This window comes from Catharus ustulatus, chromosome 15 (assembly GCF_009819885.2).
Source record: "Catharus ustulatus isolate bCatUst1 chromosome 15, bCatUst1.pri.v2, whole genome shotgun sequence".
Classification (NCBI taxonomy): domain Eukaryota; kingdom Metazoa; phylum Chordata; class Aves; order Passeriformes; family Turdidae; genus Catharus; species Catharus ustulatus.
In genome coordinates, this window is record NC_046235.1 from 5,393,732 (window position 1) to 5,413,132 (window position 19,401).

The window sequence follows — 19,401 nt, forward strand, 5'->3', positions numbered from 1 at the left end:
AGAACTAGCAAGGTTAATGGAGCTGCTGCTATAACATATTGTAGATCTCGTAGTGTCAGTGGCGATAGTGGTAATGTTGTAAACACAGTTTGTTTTCCATCTGGTGCGTGGTACATGCCCTTGATAAAAGGGTGCTGCATTATGCATTTCTGTTCTCCTGAATTTATGTACTCCTAAAAATGTATAATGGTTTTAATAGCCATATACAAAGACAGAACTTCTGCTTAAAAAAAAAAAAAATGGTTATAAAAAATTTCCCTAATGAGGTTAAGGACAACATTAAATCAAAAATATTGTCATAATAGGTATGGGATTTCTTTCTGCCCTTCAAAAAAACCCAGTTCAAATATTTCTCTGGTTGAATACCTTGAAAGTAGTTGATGTGGATGCTGCATAAGACTGGAATGGAACATAATAATATTATTTTACATTTGAATTAATTGCGAGCACTTTACAAAGTGTGTAATACAAAATTTTGAAGCAATTAATTAAAACTCTAAAAGATCTATGCTCCAAAGCAAATTAAAATCGATGGAAAGTCTTATCTTCATGGAGAGTGACTTTGCTTCAAGCCTTGAGAGATCACTAATATGAAAAGAGTACAGTAATTTCATGATTATAAGCCTCACCATTTTGACTAAAATTTTGGTCCAAATCTGGAAGTGCAGCTTATAAACCAGAGTGGCCAATATATGGATGAAGTTCAGAAATTTGCCAACACGGAAGTGCGAGCTTGCAGCAGGCCTGAGCCGAGCCAGAGCCCACCCAGCCCCAGCGGCAGGGCAGTGGCGGCGCTCCCCGGCCCCAGTGGCGGAGCAGCAGCCAGGCAGCAGCACCTCCACCCACAGGGCCCCTCCAGGCGGCTCCACCTGGCTTTCAGCCCCCAACACCGGTGGGCCCAGGCTCTGCGCTCCCGCCCACTGCTGTGCAGCGCCCAGGGCATGGCACCAGCCTGGCTGGCGAGCATCAGGGTCCACCCGGCGCCAGGGCCACCCCAGAACCGGGGCAGGCTGGCGCAGTGCTTGGGGGGGCTCTGTCGCTCGCCAGGAAACTTTCCCACCTGCAGCCCCCGCCACCTCCGACAGCCTGGGGCAGCAGGTCCCCAGCCCACCTGACCCCGCTGCCCTCGTCCCCCTGGGCCACACCCTCCCCTCACCTGGGCGAGAACGAAGCCGGCAGGTTTAATAAAAGTGAGTGATTTTTCTCTCTATTTTTTTAGTTTTTAAGCTGCATTTAAAGGCTACCCTGATCCATGGAAAATGTTTGCGAATTGAGCACCTGCCAGTAAAACTCGCGATCGCGCGATTGTTGCTAATTCATTACTTTGTTGTACGCGGGTCCTCACTGCGAATGAAAGTGCGGCTTATAATCCAGTGCGGTTTATATATGGTCAAAGAAGGAAAAGTTGCTGACACCCGGAAGTGTGGTTTATAATCAGGTGCAGCTTATAATCGTGAAATTACTTAGTACCTTTCAGTAGCACTTCATGCTAACATGCAATAGTTGTGAATCTCAGCTTCAGCTTCATCCTGTACTCTTAGGGATACACACTGCTGAGCACATACTTTTACTTGTCTTAATCAATGTTTTTAACTAATATTCTTGTTGAAGCCTTGCTATGAAATATAATCACTCTTTTCATCAAAATATTTACAAGAGCAAATGTGGAGCCTTGAAGGTTCCTGTTTGAATTGTGCAGGGTATCTATGGTTACAACGTATTATGGGTGGTGAGGACTAGAAACATGCTGTGTGCAGGAGAGAAAAGTGCAATCAGACAGAATATAAGGCAGCCTCAAGGAGGTAATACATTGTCTGGAGAAATTCTGTGTATTGCTGGAGGAAGATGATTAGAGGGAATAAATCAAAAGGGAGGGAAATCACATGTAAATGGTCCTATGCTGGCATTAAATAGATATCAAAAAGAACTTGGAAGATTGTGAACTGGCCAAGGAGAGAGACCTACCCAAGGGTGATGGGCTGCTTAGAAAGGTAGGGCGCTGTGCTTTGCCATTGTCCCATGATCTAGTCTGTGACCCTGGATGTCTGAAATGACATCTTGTGCCTTGGCCCCTGATGCCAGCACAGGCACTGGATCAGGCACTGTTGCAGCGGAATGTTTGTCACTGAGGGAACAGCTCAGTGAGGTACTCGTGCCTGTTGTGCATCTTGAAATCATCAACAGCAATGATGAACCAAAAAGGCTGAAATTTGCTGTACAAGTGTTTCCTTGAAGTCTACCCTCTACAGCAGCATTGAGTACACAATTTATGTAACCATCTGTTCAGTCACCAAGAATTAGTTTGTATCTTACTTTTCAGAGCAAACAATTAGATTAACAGTGTGAAGATTAATTCCATTCAATATAAACTAGGAGCTGCAGCCTATGTTACCTCAAAGGTTGCAGTACAGAATCATAATGGATGAGTTTAAATGCAGAGGTAAACTGAGTTTTAAGAGGTGACTTTTTACCCTAGAAGAATCATGTGAGTCCATCCATATTTTACACACTGACATAATGGAGACAAATAGTTTGTATTATTAAACATTCTCTTCTAAGAAAAAGACAATTGTTTGTTTGTTTGTTTGTTTGTTGTCCAAAATAGAGATTTGGCAACAACTTGCTTTTTTTCAGAAAAATGGAACCTGGATTCCCCCATCCCTTCCAAGCATTTTGTTATGTAGTAGCAAAAATCCTAAATTTTCCGATTTAGCATTTTACATTTCCCTTCTTTTAACCCCACTTAGGGAAACAGAATTCAAAGAAAAACAAGTTACAGAAAGTGCACATCAGTCTTACTAGCCTACTTTTTCCAGCAGAGTAGATGAAAAATACAAGTGTGAAATGACATATATATATATAATAAGTGAGCACAATTGGAAAGAAATGGAGAGTTAAAAAAGAAAGAACTGACTTTAAATTCTGAAATACTCATATTGAATTGTCAAAAACGTGAAAACAGATTGAATGAAACTGGAGATGAAACATGTTTGTATTCTCTCAGACTTTCTAAGATTGCACTAACAGAACAAGAGAAAGTTGTTAAAAATTCAGTTCCATTTGACTATACTTCATGTGTTTTGTTAAGGTTCGGAGGAGAAAATTTCAAATATAGCCTATTTGACTGTTCACCACATTTCTTGCCAGACACAAAGTATTAGCACTATTTTGAAAAAGCTTGTGAGAGAAGAATTCTTTTGAGAGAAACCATGTCCTTAACAGGAGAATCTGAATCTCGAGTCCAAACTCTAAAGTAACATTTGCATTTTTAAGGAATATGCTATATAGGCTTATTTAGCTGACAGACTGAGTTTGCCAGTATTTACCACTCATAAAAAAAAAAAAAAAAGAAAATATTCCATTTTGACTGTTAGATCTAATGTAAAAAGTGATTTTTTTACTGAGAGCCTGGAATAGGAAGAGAATTCATCAACAATATGCTACTCAATGTTACTGAAAATAAGCACCCTCACGCCCCCTTTCTATAAAAATTATTTAGATTATAGAAAATAATATGGATGCAAATATAGTGTCCAAATGATAACATAGTTTCAGCTAAACTATTTCCAAGGAAATCACACTATTAATCCTAGAGAGCTATCAGATGTACAGAAGACATGCTTGGGTTATATAGACACCAAATTCTGGGGCTGTTGTTATGCAGTGGTTACACTACAAATGCCAGAAGTCACCAATGATGATTAGGAGGATATGGCACTGGAGCTATTAAAGCAACTAAGATAAATACACTCATTGGAATAGGTTACTGTTCACACACACAATATGCATTAGCTTTTGACCTGATGAGCATGTAGTTTCAAATAGTTAAGACAGAAAGCCTAAAGGAGAAGATGTATTATTATCACATAGCAAAGTGACACTTAGTTACAGGACCCTGACAAGCACAGGAGACAAACCCTGTTACCTGAATTCATTAGTCCTTTTACTTATTATGTTTCTCTAAACATATGATTACACTAAATTATTCCACTTTTCTCTAACTCCTTGCTATGATGAGCTATCATGCCCTTGTCATGCAAGATGTGGTTGGCTAGGATACCATCCTATTTCCTTAAAGCCTATTTTCCTTTCTGTCCTTCATTCCCCACTCTGGCTTTTACACAGAAAAAAACTAAATTCTAGCAGTTTGTGTGAATACAGCTGTTGGAAAAAAAATCCTTTTTTTTAAGTTGAGAATGAATAGTAACTTGCTTCAATTACAACTGTCAAATTTTTCTGTGCATTTAAAACCTCTAAATCTGAACTTTATAAGTTTAAACATTAGTTGAAAACTGGAATTTTTCTATGCATTTATTACTGCGATGCAGGATATCATACAATGCAACCATTCTACTCACATTCATCACAAAATTTACCTGGGATGTGGGCTGCACATTTAGTTTCAATTTAGGTTTAATTTTGATTTAGGTTTGATTTTATACCTTATTCAGGTTACTCTAATACATAGTTTAAGCTGAAATACTATTTTCTTACCATATACAATTTTATCACCATTTTATCAAAACTTGATTGATCTGAACCTGTGGATCTTGTATTTAAAAATTCTTTATGACAGAATTCCCAAGGAGTTTGGTTGATCTTACCAAGTAATTATTAAAATAAATAAATAGATTTGTAATAGTGGATTACCAAAATACATGCATTTTGCCATTGACTATATTGAAAAACAACCGCAATGCAATAAGAACTGTTTACAAAATAAGATTTATATTTTAAAGTTATTGTATTTCTTTTTTCTTTCTTTAATTTCAAATGAAGTCTTTGACTATTCCTTTAGACTACAGTAATGTACAAGGAAGGTAATTACTAGAGACTTTAATAATTCCCAGAATGTTTCTTTTTTAGGTTTCTACTTTTCATGAAATGATGGCAAGTGTTTTGTAATATACATGTATATACATTTCTTTTTCCCATGTTAATATTTTATTCACAGATGAACAGAAGAGTTATTTAATGAAAAACTATTTTAAATAAGAGGTGTCACAAACTTGTTTGACTCATATTTAGCTTTATTTATTCCTTACATAGATAATGTCAGTGCTTGATTTTCCAGCAGTCCTAATAATCTTAAAGATAACTCTGAAATTTACTTGCTATCTTTCCTGTGATGACCTTGAATAGCATAAATAGTTCTGCATATTTTCCATGATTCAAAGATTACAAACCTTTCCCTGCCAGGCACCAAAGTGCAGTTTGTAATCATTGCTTTGTGTATTTATTTTTAGGTACACTGCTCTTGAAACTTTGTGCTGCTCTTGGATTTCTTCAGACAAAGCATTTGTAGCAACATCACAAAGGCAATAGTAAATCTCTTTTATGTAAATGTATTAAAATATAAGTAGACATGCAAATGTATTTAAACATAAATATCAGGCATACAAATGTCCAAAGTGCAAGTAAAATTCAAAGTACTAATAAAGTATCTGTTCCTTTTACATTAAAGAACTGTACCTTATTATTTCTGCTTACAAACAGTAAATGTGAGGATTCCTAGAAACCTCAAGCCACCTTCATGACACTGACTTATTTTAAGAAATGATTGATTGGGTGAAATTGCACCTAATGATATCTGCAGCATTTAATGCCATTCACCCAAGGGAGATCACAGTTTATAATTGTATGTACTGCTGGTTAAAGAGAAAACTAAATTTTTTTCTTATAGGAAGCTGAATCATAGAACTTGTGAACTAACATTTACACCATAATTTTAAATTTATTCTAAGTCATGGATAAATTCTCAGGATTTTGCTTCTATGAGCATTTTCAGAAGCAGCTCTCCCACAGGCACAAAACAGTATCAAAAAAGTACCCGAAAAGGTACCTAAAGCTGCCAGTTCTGTGCTGCTCCCCCTTGCACTGACGATTCCAAGTGTAGAACTGCACAGCAACTTTACACTCAAAACTGCTCCTTCAGCAAAAACTTTCTTATGCTTTCTGAAGGACTGGGTTGTCTTGGGAAGAGGAGAGAGGGAGCCATTTGGAGCTTTCGGTGGTCTCTTGTTTTCTTCCTCTGACTGGGTTACTGCACCCTTGCAATTGCCAGTGTAAGTAGGAAGGCGGAATATTGGGTCAGAGGTGAGGAAATCAAAGCTGCCACTCTGACTGCAGCACAGACCCAGAATGGTCCGTGCTGATCTTGAAACTGCACCTTAAACCGTCTCGGATAAGATATTCATGCATTCCTTTCCATAGTCATTTGTGTAGCTTTTCCTTTTAATTAATTTCTGGATATGATAGATTGAGCTTTCAAGAGCTAGCACCCTACCATATTAAATTTTAGAATGATTAGAAAAAGAAATTTTAAAAAAGAACAAAAATATGAACTTCAAAGGTCAGGCATAGAATAACAAACATAGGAAATGACAGTCCCACACACCCTGGTGTTTCAAACAAGCTGTTTTCCAAAGGTAAAGAAAGGTCATCGTGTTCTGACCTCAATGGTTACTCATCTATTTCCTCACATTCCAGAAGTTTATGTTCTAACCATCAGAGTGTAAAGTGTCCCATTAATTTACTTTCTTCTTATTAGCAAATACTACATATTTTGTACAAACAGCAATCTATCAAACACTAGGCTGCACCTATCTCACTTTGTAACACTAAGGGTCAAAAAGCTGCTTTTAGATGATTGGAGAATAAGTTTTTAATGCTTATTCTGCCTACCTGAAAGTCGAGATTTAAAGCCAAATCTGTCATAACTCAACATTCCCAGAATATTCTGTAATAAAACTGCTTCTTCCATCTGTTGTGGGAATTCAGAGGGGCTGCATCTGCTCTACTTTGTCCAAAGCACTTCATTTAGAATAGAAATGAGCAGTACTCCTCCAATCTGTGTGCTGACTTCAGAGCAATTAGACAGCACCTACAGGGAGGGGCAAGAGGTAGGGATTTGCCTGGGAGCCTGGATGTCCTCTCAAGTCCTGTTACTGTGAAATACTCTTAATGGGTGACATTTACAGACAAGAAGCTATTGGATCTCTTGGCTGGCAAGGATGTCTTTTGTGCCAGAAGAACATTCATAGTCTCATCCAATAAATTTAAACTGAAAATGTCCTCAAATTCCTTTATTTTTTTTTTAAATTAAGTTTCACCCAATAGTTTAAAGTTCACCCAAAAAATCAATAGTGCTACATCTTTATACTTGTTGGTCCCCCTCTAAACCCCTGTGTCAGACTGTTATTGCTGAGTGCAAGTGCCTCCTTCTGCAAAGGCTGAACCTCATAATCCGTTTAGCATCTAAACCCAATGTCCACACAGAAAAAAATTCCCCAACAAAATACACCAAGAATCCTCATGTCTATATGGGCACTGAGTGCATCCCAGGGGCTGTATGCTAAGCAGTTGAAATAACTTTTGTGGAACTGTTTAGACCGTCAAACCAAGGAAGTATAACCATTCCAAACATGTTTTCCTTCTGTACTCTGGATTGAAAAGTAAATGTCTTACTACTTACCAGTGTCTTCATCTGTTCTTTGCAAGACTTGTGACTATTCACTCATTCAGTAATCCTGAAAAGAGGAAAGTGGGAATAGTTATTTTAGGTGCCACCATCAGGTTTAAATTGATATATCCCAAATTCTGCATTTTTAACAAGCATTCAAACATCATAGTTTAAAAAAAAAAAAGTTGAACACTACTCGACAACTTGATAAAAGTTTTCCCATAATCAAAATCATTGCAATAGATCTAAACATGTGTATGTAAGACATATTTTTTCCTATCCTCTTTATTGGCTCTTCAGTCCCTAAGCATGGAACCTGGGTTGAATTGACCTGGGTGTCTTTTCCTATGTATGGTGCCAAGGCAGGTATGTTTCACAAATTACAAACATTTACAGTTTTTTATTTCCAAAACTCCCAACAATGGAAATAAGAGTTCCGGGAATTCAAAAATCAAAGGCTCATGACTGCATGGAGCCAAAATACTCTTATCCTGGTTTTCTCTGGTGTTTTCTTCATCAGTCTAGAAGATGTAGGTCCTGCCTGTGTCAAAAAGTCGTTGACAGTTACAGCCAAACAAAGTTAAAATTAAGATTAAATTAAGAAAAAAAAATCTGAGAATACATCCTACAATGAAAATAAAAAAGTATTTACACAGCTTTGTAGAACAGTCCAAACCACTTATTTTGTGCCAAAATCTTAAATATAAAAATATATTGTCTTATATATTTATTTTGCAAGTCGTTAATTTAAAAAAATATTTTCCTTCATCATAAAATTAGGTTGCAGATTTAAAGCCTAGGTTCATTAACAGAAGCATCATAAGGAGCTTAATCTAGCTTGGACTTAGCCTGTGCTGAGAGCTGTGTCTTCTAGTTATCATGAGAGAGTATTTTGGGTGTGTTTTTAAGCTCAGTGATCACCACAAATGGAAAGCTCAGGAACTTCTTTCAGTTTAACAAGGAGGTTGACAAAGCTACTTTTACTTCCTACAAAAATGTAAGAGAGCAATAACAAAGACCAGCAATTGAAGAGTAACATGAATTTGTATATAATACTGTGTTCAGAGACAATTAAGAGTTTCATTTACAGTAGCTTGTTACCTAAGCAGTGCCAACAGTGTTTATTAATTAGAGGTGTTTTTTCATCCTTAACTCCTTTGTGAAGAAAGTGAGAATTAGACTACTGTTTCTGGGGAATTACAGTTTTCTAATAATTTAAAAAACAAGGGTGACTAGTTCTGCTACCTACTTGCCCTGGAAATATTCTGCCTCTTATACATGCCAGGAATTATGGCAGCTCTGATTCAGACTGCCTATACATTACTTTAAATATTGCTGTACAGAATCGAAATTATTTTGTACATCAACCAAAATCTGTGCTGGTGTTCTTTTATAAAAGCTCTGCTCTTGGTTTTCAGAAGAACATGTTGTTTCATTCTCCTAAAGAAGCTCAGAACATCAAGGAAAATAACATCAAGTGATAGTGGGTTCAAACGTATTTCTAATCTTTACAACCCTTCAGTAGTTACATTAAAAAAGTGAGGCATAATTTATTTCTGATGAAACAGAGTTGCTCAGCTTTCTGCTAATAGGATCCTCAGGGCAAAAAGGGTAGGGAAAGCACTGATAAAAGTAGAGAGCTTCATTTTACTGTTTTTTTCTAGTCTGGAAACAATAAATTAATAATAGTGTTTACTCTGATTATCGTTGATTTAGGATAAATTGTTCTCATTTAGCAAATGGGGAAATGAAATTCAGTGCCCAAGGGACTGGGGATGCAAATCTATGCCAAAGGCTACAATTGAAGACACATTTACAGATCCATTCTGAGTTCCTGGATTAATTCCAATCATTGCTGATAGTAGGGAGGCTGATATTCTAGTACCGTTTACAGGTTTAATGATGCAAGTTGCCAGTCCTTTCACCTCCTCTCTCTTTTCTTCTCCTTCTCCTCTCCTCATGTCTCTCATAAAACTTATTTTTTTTAAATTAATCCTTGAAGGACCACTAGCTTTCAGGATTTAGCTTTTGGAGAAGGCAGTATAAGTTTTCTTAAAGGTACATGCTTATGCTTTAATACTTATAATTCATCCAAAATTATTCTTCAGCCAGACAGTACTTATTCAATTCAGGAATTAAGCAGCAGAATGTCAGAACCTTGAAATAGCATATTGTACTACTAAAAAGGAAGTACTTCTCAGGAAAAGCATAATGAAAGCAATAGAAATACCACTGTTAGCCAAAAAGACAGCTTGGACAAAGTGTACTGTTAAAGGTATTTTCATTTCCTTAAAGTTCTGTGGTATCATCATAATTCCCATACTTGAAAACAAGGAAAGAGGGTACACAACTTGAAAACAAGGAAAGAGGGTACATAACACAGTACTGAAGCTGATGACAGACAGCAAAAGTTTCAGGCTAGTGTTGCATTTCCTCTTATGGAAAGTATCACCGTTTATTACCACTCATTAAAATTTAATTTTACAGAGCATCTTTAAAAGGTCCTTTTTAAAATGAGAGTATTATAGCTGATATTACTGACTAGTTAGAACTTTGAGAACACAAATTCGCAATCTTGTTGCTTTCAATTATTAAAGATAAGACATAAATCTGATTAATTAATCTCTTTTTAATAAAAAGTAGTTTATTGTTTTTCTATGTATCTAGCCCAGTCATTTGCTTTGAGTTCTCCTGATTAATACCTTTTTCTTGAAAATGACATTGTATTAGTACATTAATGTATTCATTACCTCCTATTGCATTTACCATATTCTACGATGGCATGTCCCTTAATGTTTTAGTCACTTACCATAGATGCTGCATTTAGCATTTACACACCATGTGTGGAAGCAACAACATCTGCAAATATCAAACCAAAGACTAGTTTATAAAACAAAAACTATATACCTAGAGTAGCACCCAAGGTGTTCAGTAGCCATATCCCAATAGCATGTGCATTATTTTCATCTTAATATTCAGTGCAATTTGATGCTGCTTAGAAATCCATTCTGACAAATCTTGGTGGCAAAATGGGCTTAGGACAAGTATGCAGGCTACCACTGCTTCCTTCACAGGCTGCCAATGCAACTTAGAGATATAGCTGATCCATTTCTTTCAAGGAAAACAGAATTAAAAGTGCATGGTTGACCAATATTAACTCTTAAAACCAGGAGTTTAAACCTGAAACTCAATTTCTGTACTGCTAGTTTAGAGACATGTTTGTGACCTGTTCTGGCAGCTTCTCCTTGTTGGCACAAAGACTGTGCTAACTTTGAATGTTATCAATAGTTTTTGGTGTACTCGATTAGGGGTTTCAAATGATCAAATAATAGCACAGGGGTGAGTTTTTCCAAAGAGATACTTTTTCAATGGTGTAGTGGTTTTGGTTTGCTAATTTCAGATTTCTTGGCCTATGCACTAATTTATGTGTTGGGTCTAGGGCTGGCTAAACCGCTAGTGCAGTCACTAGCATTATTTACACATTTCTTGTTGTGAGATAGGATTAGGAGAAAAAGCAAAGCAGGCTTAAACTTTAAAGGGTATAAAGAAAAACTTTATTAACAGAAATTAAAGAATAATAAGAATCAGAATAAAACTTTCAAAACACTTCTCCCCTCTACACACTCTTTTCTGTCACATTGATAACATACAGAAACAAATTAGTCAGTTTACTATTTATAAATTGTCTTTTTCTAGTTTATTTAGGGAGCAAAGTCTCTTTCCTTATGTTATGGCGACTTTTCTATAAGAAAATAGTTCTTTTGTGGCTTTAATGTTATACCAAATTAGATGCCTGGGAGAATAGAAATTTGATCTTGTGTAAAAGTCCCTCCCCTTGACTTATAGCTTTCCTCACAACTGTTTTTGAGGGCTCACACTTTAGCTAATGGGGTACACTTTTAAGAATGAGCTGTTCAGAAGCAAAGGTTCTCGCCAATCTATTTCTGAGATCATCTTTAGATCTATCTGGGAACAGAGGTCTTCCCTGGGGGCAAAGGGTCTTCATCACTCCTTTCTCTCTCTGTTCAAACTTCTCATGGTATCACAGCTACTTCAACATCTGCTTCTCAGTATGAATTCCTTTGCTCATATCTACAATGTGAAGGCTCCACCCCGCTCCATGCTTCTTCTATGACTTGTAGGGATATTCATCATACCATAGTTCATCCCCATAGCTTACAAGAGAATTTTAGCTTAAGGAATCTCTTTATCTTTCTGTCCTATCTGGGGCCTGGCTCTTCCTTTTTGTCTGACCTTGATGTCTCCATGTTGTTTCTCTGTGTGTCTCTCACTCTGCCCCTTTCACTCGAGAGATGATGGAAGGTCTGTAGGTCTCATCTGTGTATTAAAGAGTTAAGATCATGTCTGAGCAGTGGCTGGAGCAGTTGGGGTGGAGTATTGGTACTGGGGGCTGGGCCAGGATAGCAGGGGCCCAGCAAGAAACGGAAGTATTTTTTTACTCACAGGACTGCTCTTTTTCAGGGCTTTTGTTTACCAACTTGGATGTAACAGAATGCTGCAACTGTATGAAACAGCAAGATTCTTCTCATCCATACTGTTGCCATATGAAAAAGAGTGCTGCTACCTCACCCAAACCAGTACTTGTAACTGTGATGCTGTTCCCATTTCACACTGGGAAAAAGGAAAAAAAAAAACAGAGCAAGCAAGATATAGTAGTGTCAAAGACCAGTTCCAAAGATCTGTAGAACCTAACCTATGCCTCCTATTTGTTGTCCCCTCAGTTGCACACACTGCCACAGGAATGTTTCTTTAAATATTTGAAAATCAGTTTCTTAAAATTTCTGGATGAATTTGCAAATATACAAATATGTTTATGCTTTAGAGTCTTTTTGGTACTAGAACCCATCACGTAGATTGAAGATCGCTTTTTAAAACTGAATAAATGGCTTAAGTGACTTCACCTCTTTCTTAGCCTCACCATAATTTACATTTCACAAAGAAATGGTAATATTACAAAGATTAAAAGAAAAATAAATAAAACTGCAAAGAGACAAGTGCAACTAATCAAATGAAGACTTCTTTCTAGGATATTTGTCAGACATTTACAAGCAAATAAATAATAAATCAGCACTACACACGGAAGCTAAAGAATGTAAGGATTGCAAGGTATAGATTTCATCTTCTCAGTACTCTTATGAATATATTTACAGCACACTGTTTAAATACATCTCGAAGCAGAGGGATCTGTGACAGATGTGTGTTCCCAACTACTAGTCTTAGAAAGACCTGCTTATTCCCACCTCCTTCCATCCTTTATTTTCAAGCTTTCCCAAAGTTTTAGACACATACTTCTGCATCACTCATTTTTGAGCTTTAGGCTGGACCTCAGCATTTGAAGTCTTGTAGTGCAGTGATATCCTGGACCTCCTCCTGCTCCCAGGTTAGCTCCAGGAGGAATCCCCAGATTCCTGCAAGAACGAGGCAAAAGATCAAAAGAAGCTCTTCTTCCTGGGATATATTCCAAGGTTTATTCCCAAAGGATTCCAGGGGAAGAAGAGGCCGAATACAGGAAAAGTGGGGATATTAAAACCTCGGCCAGGAGGCAGAGGGATTGGACTCCAGCCAACCAGGTCTGGCCAGAGGGGAAAGGGGAAGGGAAAGGATTATACCATGAGACAGACCACAAAAGGGGTTTAGGGGAAAAAAACATAAAATAAAACCTAGAGCATTGAATTACAACACTGTAGAGGTCTAAATCCATCATAAATTAAGGATTCATCTATCCAAGGCCTTTGGCTCAGTTAGAGCCCACATAAAGTGTTTTAACAGCCAACTCTTTTCTAACACACAACCAGAGAATATTGGACTCTTGTTAGCAATTGGCACACAGACACAGGGCATGGGATACCTGGACTAAATGGTTTGTTTAGACTGACCAGATTCAAACTCCAGATGTCAAACTGCACTCAGAGAATGAAGTTTACCTATTTATCTATCTACCAAGAGATGACAGCGAACACCTTCAATCTTTGATTAGAAAGGTTTTCCAGACTGCTATATATAAGGCAAGATGCAGTAAGATGTGTGATTTCACTTCTGCTCCTTGGACTGCATCTATATTTGATACTGAAATTACAATGGACTTGCTCTGAAGGGAATGCTTGAATCAGGCATATCAAATATAGCCACCTGTTACTATTATATAGCATTTGTAGTTTGCCCACTGTGATATCATCTTGTAAGTGAAGTTCAAAACCTATGAGAAAACCTGCTCTAATAAGAAATCCATTTCAACAGAAATACCAGGTTACATTAAAAAAAAAAAAAAAAAAAAGGATTTGTTTCTTAATACTGTTTTAAGTAGCTTTGGCTAAATGGAAGGGAAACATCCATGTGGTGGCTAATAGCTGGCCTGGAGGCCTCACAGTTATAAATAATCCTAATTACAATTTTATAGTGGAAATATAACTAATTATGTAACTACCTTAATTACATTACTTGACCAATCTGGGCCATTGGGGAGCAGGTCTAGGTCACTGGGGACATGGGCAACTCTTGGCCAGTTAGCCAGGTTGCAACTGGTTTGGCCAATGAGGACTGACCACACAGACCCTCAAAACTGTGCAAGGAGAACTGCACTCAGTAAAAGTTGGCTGTTGTTGCATGAACTTCAGTGTGTTCAGTCATGTGTCTATCTCCAAAACTGCAACACATCCACACACCTTTAGCTATGCAATTGCACCAGAAAAAGAGTGAACTTTGAAAATCATATACATTTCCAGTATACTTGAATTTTTTCATTCTGATAACAAGCAACAGCCTTCATGTAATCCATCATCAAAATTATAAAAAATCTCTAAAATTTACAGTAGAAACAGATGTAAACCTTAATTCTAGAAACAAATGAGAATCAACACTTTCCCTGAAACTTCCTGATTTTTAATCTGTCATTCTAAACAAAATTCAGGACGAGTGTAATTCAGAGAATCCCCTGTTCAGATTTTTTTGAATCTGCTCCAGAGCAAGATCTTTATCTTCACAGTGTCATCAGCACATTGACAGAGCAGTATGATCAATGTATTTCACTCTAAACCCATGGCCTCTATAAGGCCTCCAAAGTTCTTTAATGGCACTTGCTTTCTACTGGCAGTAATTCCTTGACAGGATCAGCCTCATGGTAAGACTTGCAAAGCCTCAAAAGGCTCTGAAAAAAACAATTTCCACAATAGCCTCTCTACACAAGAAGGAACTAGCAAAGCTGTGGGCAAACAAACATTCCTGGAGTTTTTCTCACACCATTTTCTGATGACTTTACCTATTATATTTGTAAAATCTTTTACATATGTTTTTTTAAAAGACTTTTTAAAACAAGGCAGCTGGTTATGGAGAGCACAGGAATAGGAAGCAATAACATATCAGGAAGAAAAATGTCCTTTCAAATGCAGTTTGCAAACTCACCCTTATTTGCTATATACTGCCTATTTTTTATTTATTTGTGCCTATAATGCACATATCATCTCCAGTACCATGGAAATAATCAACAGAGAATCAAAACCTGGAGCTTCTACTAGAGCACAAATCAAAAGCTGTTGGAATCCAACAGCTGGAGCCTGTCTCATTATTTCACTGCACTTTGATGTGCTTTTCAACCAAGTATCTTAGAGATTTACTTACAGATATGTCTATCTACAAATTCTACATTGCTTGCACATTATAGCTACCAACAGAGATAAATACACTGAGTTCTCATTAAAAAAAAAAAAAAAATTAAATCTCGTCTAAAGCACAAAATCCTGTAAATAGAGGAATTGAAAATCAGCTGCATCTAATAAAAGAATCAAGTTAGTTATTGACTTCGAGCTGGTAGTTTCCATTAGATTATCCATCATACTTTTATTGTGTGATCAACTGCCTAATTAATTTCATACTCATGCATTTAGGCAGAAAGCTGTATGTTTCAACAGGCTTTGCTATAATCCTGCACCTGCGGCCTCAGAGATTTAGACAGCTCTCTATCATAAGTTTATGCTGTGCCTATAATCATGTCAGCTGGAGTATGGTTCCAACTATCTAGGCTGTTGAAATATAACAGTATTTAATTTCTGAGGTACTAGAAAATTTGCATCTGTGGTTATGTATCTTTGGATTTTAATCAGATGAAAGTCACTGTGAGATATTAAGAGAGTTAGATACAATATTTTGCTCAGACAGTTTTAGTGGATGTATCAGACACTGTTTTGATTTTCCTTGCTTATCTAGTAATATGAACAGATGAAATCATGGTATTGTATAATGAATGCTGATTGCCAACAGTATTTGATTTTGCAACCATTCTGTAGTGATAATTAAAGATAACTTGATATCCTATACTGTGATAGTTAAAGATTGCTTTGTATGTGTTACTGCATAAATAAATGCCACTGAGACAATGAACGTATTTTCTACAGCTTTTTATCTGGAATATATTTCGGTGCAAAAAGAGTCACAAGTCTTAATACCACAGTAGTCTTCATTGCAAAATTTGTGTTATCCTTTATTATCTTCTGGTTTATGGAATTTACACTAAGCAAAGTTTTAGTAATTTAAAATGCATTAGCAGTACCTTCCCCAAAAAGGACAAGAAATGCAGTCTGATGGAAGCTATGCTACCACCCACTGATTACACCAGGCCTGCTGGAGCCATGGTGGTATTTTCTGTGACTACAATGAGCTTCTGATAAGGCCCACATGTCATTGAGATTTAGATGTTTATTGCACCATTTGGAAACCTGAGGAAGCAAGCATTTAAATGTACTGTTTTCCACTAATAAACTTCACCAAAATTCAGATATTCATGCCATTATAATTTTGGCCAAAACTACATGGACTTGATATTCAAATGAAACAATACACAAAATGTGATATAGGACCCAAGTTGGAGTTGACCTTTTCCCATCAGTAGCCCAAGGAAAGCATGGATAGGCCCAGCCAAAGAGACTAGTAATTTTACTTTAACTTATTTTCAGATTAGGCATAATGACTCTACGGTTTTCCTGGGTAGAGGAAGAAATCTGTCCCAGCCCTACAACCACTGCTCTGCTTATATCAGGCATTCTCTGTGGCTGGAGCATGTGAGATGACACAGAAATGCATCTTAATTCACTCAGGTGTGCAAAGAACTGCCGCTGCATCCTATGCACTCCCTGTGTGCCCAGGAAAGCAGAGAAGCAAAAACACCTTCCTTTGTACTGCCACAACCAAGCCCTTTGCTGACTATTTTAAGCTTTCACAGCGTATTCCAGTAGCAGACATGGCCTCAGCCCCATGGCCATCAACATTATGCCTTCAACCCTGCAAGCTGTGATGCCCATTTGGGTAAGTTTGCTTTGGAACAGTGCAAATCTGTGTACGATAGCAGCGTTTGACTATGGGTGCTATATCCACCACTAAGCAACTGATGTGCGTCTCCAGTGTCAATATCACATGATGATTTTTATCTCTGGATTTTTATGTTCCACTTTTAATTATAATTCAACAGAGAAGACAGCAAGCTCCTTAGTTCACTGGTCAATATAGTTAGCAGGTGAACTCCTTACAAATGACAGATGCGCTTTCACTGCAGCAGTTCTTCCTGGTTTAGAAAGGACGTGTCAGGTGTTGAAGCTTGCCAATTAAATGATCTTCATTCTTGATGTGAGCTTTAGTCATTGAGTACCTTGTGAGCTGAAATCTCCCTTCTCTCCTGCTCAGTAAGAACCACTAGACTAACACCTATACATTCCCTTCTGGATCACTGATAATTTGAAGCTGATAATTATTTCTGTTTTCGCTACGAAACTGAAGGATACCTGTGCCTCTGATGTATTTCCACTGTGTGTCTTTGTGTATGTCAGAAAGCTATCAGTTCCCTGCGATCTAAGAAAGCATTTCTGCTGACATTTTTCTTACAACTTTTCATTCCAATTTATAAAGTTACCTGTTGAGGAATTTTTATGATACCACCTACTTCCCATAGAGGCTACCACCTAAGCCTTGATTAGTTCACAGGAGATCAAACTCCCTAACAAGTTACTGTCAGTTACAGTTTTTAAGACTAGAACTAGGTCAGATTTATTACCTACACCAATTCTTTCATGTAGCACAGCTAAGACAAAAAATGGATTTTAGAACAAAAAAAAAAAAAAAGGAAAACAGGACTGAAAGTCTAACTAACAGATATAAAAATGCTTCTCATCTCAAAAGTGAAATGCCACAAATGATTTTTAAATTGCCAAACCCCTGAGGCTGAAGCCATATAGTCTCCAGCTTTGACTAAGAGACCTTACAATAGTACAGGAGGTTTTGTTACACACATAGTATATGAGTAGAATCATTTGTGATATGGGATCCCTTAGACAGTCATTCAGCAAAGGCTGTGGAAATGATTTTTTGTCCTGATGAGGATAGAAATAGCTTTACACAATATTGATCTTCTCCAAGTCTTGAGATTGCTCTGTGTAGTTTTGGAAGAGCTACACTACAATGGAAGCAATAGTCAAAGCTTTATAAAAAGCTGTTTTGTATCATATTTAATTACATTTTCTTTCTCTTTACACCTCATGATAACCCATCTCTCTGTGGAATCCCAGACACCTTTCTACAACTAACATCCATTTAGTGTTATATCTTTATTGTGATGTTTTGGTGTTTCAGGCTCTAATTCAAGAAATGCAAACAAACTCTAAGGGATCACAGTACCTGTTAACAAATCTAGTGCTTGTGATTAAGATCCAAGGGTTTTGTGGTTTTTTTATTTGTACTGACCAGCCAACCTATATTTGCCCACTCTGCCTATGACTAGGCATAGAAGCAATCAAACACAGAGAACCATACTTACTTTTCTGTTTGTTTGTTTGTTTTAAATTTTGTTTCTTTTAGTGGCAGTGTCAGTGGTGCTCATGTTTTCAGGCCATCAGCTACTCAATGCTTAAGGAGAGAGCAGCAGACAGCAGATAGAGTAAACCTGCTTTTGCCAAGGCACTGACAAAACGATGTCTACAGCTACAGCATTCATGGTTGTAAGGCAGAATTCTAATAAACAAAACAGATACTAAAATACAAAGTTTAAAGGAGTTTATAAAGGAAGTTAAAGTTCTTAGGTAACCAGAAATTTCTATTGTGGTGATGTAATAATCATTATGAATCCTCTTGCTTGAGCCCACTGAGTTTGGGGATAAACCATGGAACTAGACACAGATGGCTTTAAGATATATTTTGCAAGAACAGGCATCCCAGGAGAAAACATGACTTAAACACATTTTTGGGTCATGTCTCCTCTCCTGTATACTCCTTATTCCTGCCAGTACTAATTAATGTACAAGATCAGACAAACATTGCCAGCAAGTGTGTGACAAGCAGCCTAAATGGGAAGCTTTCCTAACACAAATGAAACACATGGGAAGTGGGATGAGGTGTAGACAAAATACCATTATACTGATTTTTTTAATCTATATAATGTCAAGTGAAAAAAGCTATAAAATCAAGGAAGAGCCTTGTGGGTCAGAAGGCTCAGCTTAAACACAGAGTGCACCCGCAAAGCCAGTTTACAACACTGAAGGACTAAAGTTGTAACTCCACACATGCCAAAAAAAACCAGGCAAACAAACATATAGAAAAATTATTCCCACAGGTGCAGCATCTTCATCATCTCCAGGTCTCCTATTGATCACCATGTCCTTCCTCTTGTGAAACAGAGCAACACAAAAAGGAGAAAAGTTCACCAGTAGCTTTACTTAGCAATATTTGAGAACAGAACCTGACACCTTTCCCTTCTGAAATCTACTCTTAAATAAGCTACCTGTTTATGTTTCAATCCTTGCCAGCTTTTTCTATAAATTCATCCCTTCAAGAGGACGGGTAACAACATATCTGATCTTCCAGTGAAACCTCTCTGAGGTTATACATGGTACCCCCAACCACAACTAGGCAAGAGCTACTGTCTCAAAGATTGAATGCTGTCT

At 37.3% G+C, this 19,401-nt stretch overlaps 1 long non-coding RNA gene across 1 annotated transcript in view; it reads right to left on the bottom strand.

Moving 5' to 3' along the window:
* Positions 1-19,401, bottom strand: part of LOC117003356 — a 742,810-nt gene that overhangs the window by 146,472 nt on the left and 576,937 nt on the right. The window contains exon 5 of the long non-coding RNA XR_004419500.1: positions 7,475-7,529. This is a non-coding gene — a long non-coding RNA (uncharacterized LOC117003356). The remainder of the gene's footprint in view (positions 1-7,474; positions 7,530-19,401) is intronic.